Source organism: Passer domesticus, chromosome 2 (genome assembly GCF_036417665.1).
Source record: "Passer domesticus isolate bPasDom1 chromosome 2, bPasDom1.hap1, whole genome shotgun sequence".
Lineage (NCBI taxonomy): Eukaryota > Metazoa > Chordata > Aves > Passeriformes > Passeridae > Passer > Passer domesticus.
This window is the reverse complement of record NC_087475.1, coordinates 28,784,564-28,794,604: the sequence shown is the minus strand read 5'-3', so window position 1 is coordinate 28,794,604 and position 10,041 is coordinate 28,784,564. Positions and strand designations below refer to the sequence as shown.

Sequence of the window (10,041 nt, the reverse complement as noted above, 5' to 3'; positions counted from 1 at the left end):
TCCAGCAGAGGCTTGGAGGGACAAAGTGCTTCTGGAGGAGAATATCGATCGTTACAGGAGACATGATCTCACCCTGCTCTGCTGGCCACCACCACTTATAATTAGCAGCTGGAGTCACACAAAATCATCAAGAGTACATCTAACTAATTTATATAAAGTTCATCCTAATAGAAATGTATGACTGAAACCATGTAATTTGGTTAAGTGCCCATTTTAGCTGTACTGCTAATACAAATACTGTGAGGAAAGCTAAATGCACAGAGACAGCAAAAGAAAATGTAATCTCTTGCTAATCAGATGGAATGTAGCAATTTATAGGAGGTTTTTACTAGCTTTTATTTCTCAACTTAACTAGAGCAGTACTCTTTCACTTTTTATTAGAAACTGCAGATGTTCTTCTGACAGTCCTCTTGAGAAGACCAAGAGAAAGCAGCTATTATTCTTCATAATAAATGGAAATCTTGGAAATCTTGTCCTTGATGGATATTCAGGCTGCTAATGAAGTCAGTAGAACTTTGAGGTGGAATTATAACATCTCTTTCTTGATAATCCATTATAATTAGGGATGAAGTAATGGAGAAACAAGAATCAGCAGTGAAATTTTGTCATGCCTATGGCACCCTCTACTCAGATTCCACACAAATAAAAGGTGGCTTGCTTTCTGTTCCAGTGGGGAAAACACTCTAGGTGCAATAGGCTGCAAATGAGGAACAAACTATGTAAGCATTGAAAATCTTGGATTAAATCTATGAATCTTCAGAGCTGTCTGTCAGTTTTCTCCAGTAGTTCTGAAGTTGTATATATGGGTATTTGTGAAATTGAAGTGCTTGTCACAAAACAACCCATTGAAACATACACAATAAAATTTGGGAATGAGAAAAAGTGCATCAACTTAGTTTATTTTTCCGGATGGAAGAAAATCAGGTTCTTAAGTCAATACCTGAGTGACATGAAAACTTGGAAAGGAGTTCATTTTTCTGTCCAGTTGCTTTGGTGCCAGGCTTGGAATTGCAACCAAATATACCAAAGATTTTTTCATAAGTGGCATTTTTTAGGACTTTATGTCCAAATCAAAATGGTGGAACACAGTAGATACATATACACATAGGAGCACAAGACTTTGAAATAGAAAAATGTTTTAGAATAATTTTATTTTCCATTTTTCACCTTCTCAGGTTGCTGCCATGCCAATGGATCCCAATGGAAGACTCCCAATAATTATGTGTGTAGAAACCTTGGGTCAAATTGCATCAAGTCTGTATGTGTTCTCCATCAACTCTGGTGTGAGTCATATTCAGGAAAGGGAGGAATTAGGTTACAAATGGAAGAAAAACCACACCGAAGGAGAAGAGTTCTCCAGTCTGCATAAAGAATAATATGGTTTTTTTGCTTTGCAGAAAGAGGGGTGTCCAGAGCTTTGCTTTCTTTCTGAAAAGAAAGCCTCCATTTGTGGCTGGAGATCTGAAGACCTCAATATTCAGCTTCACTTCCATTCCCACTGGAGGCTCTGGCTCCAGTGGGAATGGAAGTGAAGCTGAGTCTGGCCAAATGGACAGACTCTTTATGCTCACTGCCCATAAATAAATCTCTAGACAATATTTCCTGTGTTGAAAATTATGTTCAAATGGACTGACTCATTCCATGTGCCAAGACTTTATTTCCACTGAGACTGTTATTTCAGTGTCACTAACAGTCACAGCTACTCTCAGATTTACTTTGACAGTTAAAAATAACCAAATTAAAAGCAATGGATTGTGTAGAAAACTTTCTAACATCTCTTTACTTGAGTTTGATTTATTAACCCTTTTGGAACTCATAGCCTTGCTTGTTTTCCCTGACATCCCCTCAGCAGCCCAGCGTTTGACTGTTTAACCTCACAGGGCCAAAGCTCTGTGCATGAGTGATATTATTCTCCTTTGTCTCAAAGAAAAAAACCTGAAGAAACAACCCAAAAGAAAACCCCCCATCAACATGGTTGTAGTCAGACTCTTCAAGGAGTAAAAAGCAGATGATTATATCATCTTGGCTAGATCACAGGTAAGGGATGAGGACTTACTGAACCCCTTAATTTCTTCTGCTCCTCAGGACAATGAATGATTGTTCACACCATTAGTCCCCTTTGCCTTGATTATTTTCAGTTTCTCTATAGCCAAGATACAATGATCATGTAAACTTGAGTGAGTTTTACAGATAATAGGGGTTGAGGAGCCTCTTACATGCAGTGTTCATATTTAAAAAGTTCTGCCATCAATAAAGTATAAAGAAACTTTTCAATAGAGTGACCAATTTTTGCAGCATCTTATAAAATAATTTCCTGAAAGCTCGAAACTATTGCTTGTTAGTAGAAGCAACTTTAGCTGGTCTCTCACAGTCTGTCTGGATCAGCTGAAAATCTTTACATTCACATGTAATAATATTTTTCTCCACTACAAAACAGCCTGCCATTTGTTTTAAGCTGAAAGCATTTTTTTCCCTAGTGTTAAAGGATGATGAAAACTAGCAAATAAAAAGATTTATTGCATGGTGCTGGTGACAACCTGTTGCCCACAGTCCCTGTGGGGGCTCAGTAGTGATGGTAATGGATGATCTATGAGTTCCAGGCTGCATGAACAGTTTTTATCTGAGTGCCATTGCTGCAAGTGCAGGCATGTGCACTGGTGTATTGATCCAATATCAACAAGTGCAGACACCTACCAGCATCACACATGAAGTATTCAGCACACAACACCAGGGCTGCATTTACAAATGGAAATTTCAGCCCTCTTAATTACTCTGATAGGCCTCAAAATGTCAATCAGTATCCAGGAGGCTTTTGGACCTTCAAGGCAGAGACAGCAGACCTGAGAAGAATGTTTTCATCATCTGAATTAACCAAGTGACTCTGAAAGGCTTTATGAGAAAGCTAGACAAGCTATTGCACACTAACACCCTTAAATCTAAGTGCATTAATGAAGTGCATGTATTATTCCAGGTATTGATTAGCTGGTTTACCTACATGAGGTTGAAAGATGTCATCTGGAAAGTAACTGCAAGGACTTTAGCAGAACCATTAGTGTTGATAAATTTGGGGGAGGAAAAAAACCTTGAGGAAAAAGAAAAGACTCCATTATTTTTTTTACTAATTAAGATATAAACAACCTGATGTGTTTTATAGTGTCAGCTAAGCTGCCTGCTCTGTAAAGCTAGTTGCAAATGTTTGAGCTCCCTTTATAATGTGGCTTAGAATCAAAGGCAATTATGTACACAAAGTTCTAGTACATCATGAGTCACTTCAGGCTGGGGTTTCAAATATGTTTCACACCTGAAGGAATGCTTTGTGGCATTTGGAAAAATTATGCAGATATCCAATTTAAGGATGCCAAGAGGGCACCAGTTAAGAAGGTCTATTGGCTGGGGGTTCTCAAGGTCGGGACTGAAGGCACTTGAGATGGTAGTTCATGTTCAGACTCAGGTGTTTGTTATCTCTTATCAGTGAAATAGTTCTGCAGCCTTTCATTAGCAAGGTATAAAATGGCCAACTATCTCTTGTTACAAGGTCTTTTAAGACTAAACTATCCAATTAAGAAATGAGACCTAGATTATTTTCCCTTTTAACCCAATAACTGATCTCTCAAAGCCCGCAATGTGGAATTTTCTGTCCAATTAGGAAACATGACCCAAACCCATGAAGAAGGTAAAGAACAATCTGCCTCCACCCATAAACATCCATCTTGCTTCTTATTTATTTCTATATTCTAAATCCCCAAACTTTAAGTTTTCCACCCTGTGATACTACACACTTCTAACCAACTACACACCCATAATCCCAGTGCTATTAATCAATTTTGGAAGCCTTCTCCACAGCTTCAGGTCAATTGCAGTGTTCTCTTGTGGGTCTGTGCCTTTAACCACAGAAAGTTTAAAATTCTCAGCAGCCAGTGTTCCAATAATTGGCCTCACTTTCTACATTTCTGTGACTGAAATAATGCTGATCTGCATCTCATGGGAATGGAAAGTTTTCTGCAAGTAATTATTAAACAAACAATCAAAAAAAATCTATATAGGTTTAACTGCAGAGAAAACTCCTATGGAGTTAGCAAAATTTTCTACATCTCTCCTTTCACATGTCCAAAATTATCAGATGGAATTTCAGGACTGACTACAGCTGTGAGCTGATGGGAGACACAAAAATATGCGGAAGATAAAGCTGATTCTAATCTCTCCAAATAATAGTTCAAGAGTTTTAAGTTAAACTACTGAAAAAATAAATAGCAATTATTCTTATTTACAGTATAAGCACATTTTGGTATGGTTAATATTCAGCAAGGATTAAAACGAAATTCTGTCTACTCCATTCGAAGTTTTTTTTTTGCTTCCTCTCAGAAAGGGTGTTGAGCTGCAGCCTCTTATTAATCCCAAGGCTACACCCCGATGCTGAGTAAAATGCTGCCATCTTTTGGCTGCACTCGACAGGAACAGGTAAGAAAATTGTTACAAGATTTTACCTTCAGAAAGACAAGAAACCATGGTACTTCTGCAGCAGTTGCTCCCAAGGGTTTTGTTCATGGTCACTGTTATGGACTGGTTATGGTAACTTCATGGGTGCTGAACAAAATTTCTTTTTTCAGATAATGAGAATAACCCGAAGAAACAACCCAAAAGAAAATCCCCATCTACAAAACCAAACAATGAGGGCAGAGGGGATGGATTCATGGGAGAATTCATCTAAAGGCAGAAACCCTAGGATCTAAGGAAATTCTGGAATCCAACATCTATTTGTTTTATGTTAAGTAAGGCTTTTCTACTGCACACTATTTCACTTCTCTCTCACAGAGATCTGCATCATGCTACAGCAAAAATACATTTTCAGAACACAATAATCCATAAATCCAGGCGATATTTAAGAACTACCATTCAAATATTTGTTATCCTTTTGCAAAGGAGTGGATAGGAAAAAAATAAAATTGTCCACACTTTGTTAAAATGTAATTGTCAGTTTTAAACTCAGCAGCAGTTAACACTTGGCCAGCACATAAATATTTCTCAGCCCTCCTTTTACATTCTAACACTGTAAAAGTGACTCACTCTGTCAGAATAACTAAAGCCTATGCTATGCAAGGATCATGGCTCATTAGGTTAAAGATTATTCCACATGCATATACCTGTGTTTGAGGGTTTTGTGGAATTTTGTTTGCTAGTGGTTGGGTTGAATGCATCAGGCTTTGGCAAATTATCACTGATGTGCCTCCTGCAAGTATTTAGGGATCCTGTAAGGTAAGTTGATATATTTTGAGACAGACTTAGAATAACATTCATCTAGAAAATGTATTCATTTTAAATATACATAGCTCAGATTTACACAGGTATTATTCCACAGGTATATATTGGTCTTGTACATATTTTTACCAAACATAGCCTAATCATGGTCATAAAGGCTAAAGTCTACCTTTTCTACCACTGAATCCATAAGTCAGCAAGAGATGTTCCCTCTTAACCTTTATGAGTAGCTATATCCAAGGAACACTCTGTTCCAGGAGGGAATAGATTCTGTGCTGTGCTTCCATATTCCTGGCAGAAACCTGGCTGAGAGAAGATGTTATTCCTTCAAGCCCCAGAGCCCAATCCCACTTCCTCCCCTAACACAGCTCACTTTCTAGGATAACCACAAAGAGGAGATAAATTCAGTTTTGGGAGAATGAATCTAAATCAAACCCCAAAGAAATCCATTCTACTTGATGCTTGAAGTTCCAAAGACAGCAATATTTTAGTTCTCTGCTGCACTCAAGTCATGGAATTGAAATGAATGGCAGAAGCTGTAGTGGTTGGCAGAGTAGTAACACCTGCTTCTGGCACAGTCCTCTCAAGTCTCAACAGCCCATCAGGTGACAGGGGTTGAGTTCCATCACTGGTGGAAATCAAAAAACCAATATAAGCAGAGCTGAATTCCAGAAACCTCAGAGTCCCAGTCCAGGTGCTGGAGTACTCATTAATATTTGCAATCTGGGTCATTACTCAGGATTAAGAAAGGAATTTTTGTCTGAGGACACATCCTAAAACATTAGAGCAAACCTGCCATCACACCTTGTAGCAGATCCCAGTGCAAGGGATGTGTGTCCCAGCCTTCCACTGGGTCACTGAGGAGACAAGGAGGGAAACATTGGGCATTTCACATGGTGTTTGCCACACAGGTGATCACGTGGCTGCTTTCCTCAACCAGCCGTTTCTACTGTGGATTTGCTATTGTTAAAGTTGTGACACAGGCTTGGCAGACACTTGACAGAGATGTCTGTTCTTGTTTCCAGAAAGCGGCAATGCTAACTATGGAACATGACAAGTATTCAGCAAATTGGTTTTTGCAGAATGTGAATGTCGGTCTCATTCAATTATGTTTTTGGCCAGGATTGTCATAAAGCCTCCGAAGCATTCTCTTAGGGATTTGTAATCACTAATGCCAAGAAAAAACAGCTGTCATCTTGCTAAAAAATCTACTGAATTTCGTAAGAAACCTTGGTCTTATGTAACATGGCTGCTCCTGTTGGCAGCAAGTATTGCATCTGCTGCAAAACCTCCTTCTAAAATTAGATCTAAAGGGATCTAAAATAAATATTTTACAAATGATGCCTGCTTAAAACATGCTTCTGAACATGTAACACTCTGAAATATCTGTAACATGGTTTTTTTTGGTTTTTTTTTTCCTGTAAATTAAGCACAAATTATGCCTTGGCTACACCTGAGAGTTAGATGTGACTTGTGCGGTCAAATGCTGATAGACAATTTATGTCAAAAGATGAACTTGATGCATAGATATATTTTTCATGAAGAACGAAAGCTAGTGCTAGTTTTATAGGTATTTAATGAAACTGTTGGAGACTAGATTTCTAATTTTGGAATCAAAGAAATAGCAGCTCTCTCAATTTCTCATAGAACAAAATGCGTGCTTGGCATTGACCAATTAAAACTGACTTTTAATGCAATAAAAATAAAGAGACCATTTGTTTCACTTCTCATTATGTCTTCACAGACCAGTTGCAAAGCTATCACCTACTACAGCTTAACAAACAAGTGATTCAGAAATAAGACAGCCATTGTTTTTCCTGAGAGGTAGAAAATGTCATGGAATTGATGATTTTGTAGGACACAATCTGATACATTTTTTTCTGAGAGAAATATTTCTGAGAATGAAACCATCTTTGTCCTCCATTTCCTCCAACTTTATATTTTTACCACTAAACTTTCAGAGAGAAAAAGATCATTTTATTAAGCTAAACTGAAATTTTATCCTGAAAATTGAAAGCCAATATTTAGTCGCACTCCGTCACGACAGGCTTATAAGATTTGAGATTTTACCTGAAGAAGGGTAACACAGAAAGAGTAAGGAAAAGATAGTTTGGGAGAGACCCTATGGGGGAAAAGCAGCGGTGAGAAACCAAAAGGCATATGAGAAATGCATTTTCAAATTCCACTTACAATTTCGACAAGAATGAAATCTGGGTCCAGCTAGGACATATTTTTCCAGCAGAGAAGCATTTTGCTACAGGGAATTGTAAGCAAGGGAGGAATATTTCCATTAGGAATTAATTTTTTTTCCAAAAGGATTGACTAGAGTGTTAAGTACATGAATTGGAAATGATCAGAATAATGACAATTGTGGAGATGAAAATATTATTTTTAAATTCTCTGAGATACCAGCTCATAAGGAGTTCAGTTTGTGTTGCACTGGAAATCTTGTTACTATGCTTTGGCAGACTGTGCTTTGTTTTAAAATGGATGAAAATAATTTTCACCCTCTAGAAAGCAGAATGTATGGATGGAAAAACTACCCCTTCAGGACCAATTGCTAAGAATGGGACGGCATTTTAGAAAAATTGATTCTGCTTCTGACTTATACAGGAAAATTTACTAGCCAGTACATTGAGTCCCTAGCCAGATTTTTAAATCTTCATGAAATCCTCATAATGACACAAAATGTGCTTTTTTATGTGTGTATGAATCAAATGTGTATATCCACTGTTGGGCTTGTTGTTCCATTTAAAAACCTATAGTTTTTTTCAAATTCATTTAATTTCTGAGACTTCCCAATTTACATAATTTGACTTTCTCTTTACTTAGTTAAAAAAAAAAAGCATAGTGTACTAACCAGTAAATTTGAAGCTCTTTTTCTGAACTTTTCACATTAATTTTGACTGGTGTCATGCTTGAAGCTTCTTTAAATAATTAGAAGCTTTTATAAATTAAATTTTTATTGTCACAGAATGAAATTAAGCTGGACACTAGAGATTTAGGTAATAAAAAAGAAAGCAAGAAAAAAGCCCAACAATAAGCATCTCCTCTTACTAAGGAAATAATGATATAAGAGTACAGTACTCATCATCAAGAACACAAGGAACATAAGAGCAATACCTCTACATCAATTTAGGTCCTGAACATGGACGTGACTCTTTATACCAACCAGAGCACAAGCACTAACAGCTGCTGATAAATTCTAAGGGACAGATCCCAAAACCTTTGTGCCCTTTCTCCCACCATCTCTGTTACTACTCAGTCATGGAATTTACATCCCTCAGTCCATATCTCAGCCAATCACCACTTGCCTTGTGGCTTCTGGATGTCCAGCCCAGGGATATGGATGGGGTAATTCAGGACAAGCAGCTGATTTTTATGCTTAGTTCTCCTTCCAAACCAAGGTACAGGAGAAGGCTGGAACTGTGAATTGAGATCTTGTGTGGATATTAAGCAAGGTTTATACTCTTGCACCTGACAGCATGGAAGGTGTCCATGGGTTTGTAGTTTAGACAAAGCCAGTGTCCTATACATGTGAGAAAACCTACTGAAATTGAACAGGGCAGCTGTCTGCTCTAAAATGTACTTTATCAGTGTTGAGAAATAACAGAACTGGTTTAAGTGCATGGCACAGGTACCTTCAGTAGTGAAAACATGGCGTCAGATGTTTCAGGGTTGTACAGAACCAGCATGGCTCAGATGGTTGGTGCCCAAATCAGTGTCTCTTACAAAAAGCTGCTAACAAAAAATGCCCAGGAACAAGAGGAAGTTTCCACAGAGTACAACTGAGTTTCCCAGCCCTATAAAAACTTTTCAGCTGCCAGATAACCTCCATACTGTGAAACAAATTGAAGACTCTTGCCAGTCTTTCAATACATGTAATTTCATCCTCTGTGATGACCTCTCATCCTTTTCTGCACCCTAGTCTATTCCTCTGTACATCTGATCTTGGTGGGCTCTACACCTGCCTCCTTCCTTTTGCTGGAAACAGTCTGACACTTGAAGGAAGCAAGTCTCACATCCAGTATGAAATGTATCTACTGTAAAAAAATCATCTTTGATTCAAAGGCACAGCTAAGCAGTTGCTAAGAAAACTAAGATGTAGCACTGTGGCAAGAGCGTGTTCAGAAATACAAAACAGCTCAGAGCTCTAGCTTCTCCCTGTGGCAGATCTGACATTTGTGTGCATTGCTAGCCTGAACTGACAAATTACTCAGTATTTTCCATTAGGATTCCTGCTGGCTTGTGTTATAAGTAGGGAGATAACACATTTCAGCTGAGCTGGAGATAATGCTAGAAAATAAACTGCCTCAGCTGTCTACCAAATTTCTGACAAGCTCTGACTGGTACCCAGTTGTCTCAACCACTGGTGGAGGGTGGAAGGCAGGATGGTTGTACAGAACAAAGCTGGAGAAAGGCAGTGCTTTGCCTTCCTCATCTCAAGTAGTGGTTTATTAATAAGAACCAGGAAGCTCACAAGTTTTGTTCCCTTTCTATTGCCCAGGAGAAAACCTTTCCTCAAAGAAAAATCCCGTCAGAAAAATGGTTCAGGGGTGAAGAGCTCTGGATTGGTGTCTTAGGCTTCTGCAGCCCCTTGGGCTTTGATGAGATGGAAGCAAAATTCCTCAAGGTGCAAGAGGGACTGACACAAGAATTTGGGAAGTAGACATGGTTGATGAAAAGAACTGTTGGGTATAGTATGACTATGAAGAAGCAGACTGTTAGAGGCTGTTAAGGAAGCTCTATACTGTTTGGCATTCATTCCTGGGTACAAAGTGAGCA

At 38.4% G+C, this 10,041-nt stretch overlaps 1 long non-coding RNA gene across 1 annotated transcript; it reads left to right on the top strand.

The window, feature by feature from the left end:
• Positions 1-1,809: 1,809 nt before the first annotated feature.
• On the top strand, positions 1,810-4,693 carry LOC135295275 (uncharacterized). The gene is made up of 3 exons (XR_010357315.1): positions 1,810-2,037; positions 4,363-4,458; positions 4,608-4,693. It is a non-coding gene; the product is annotated as an uncharacterized LOC135295275 (long non-coding RNA).
• Positions 4,694-10,041: the final 5,348 nt, after the last annotated feature.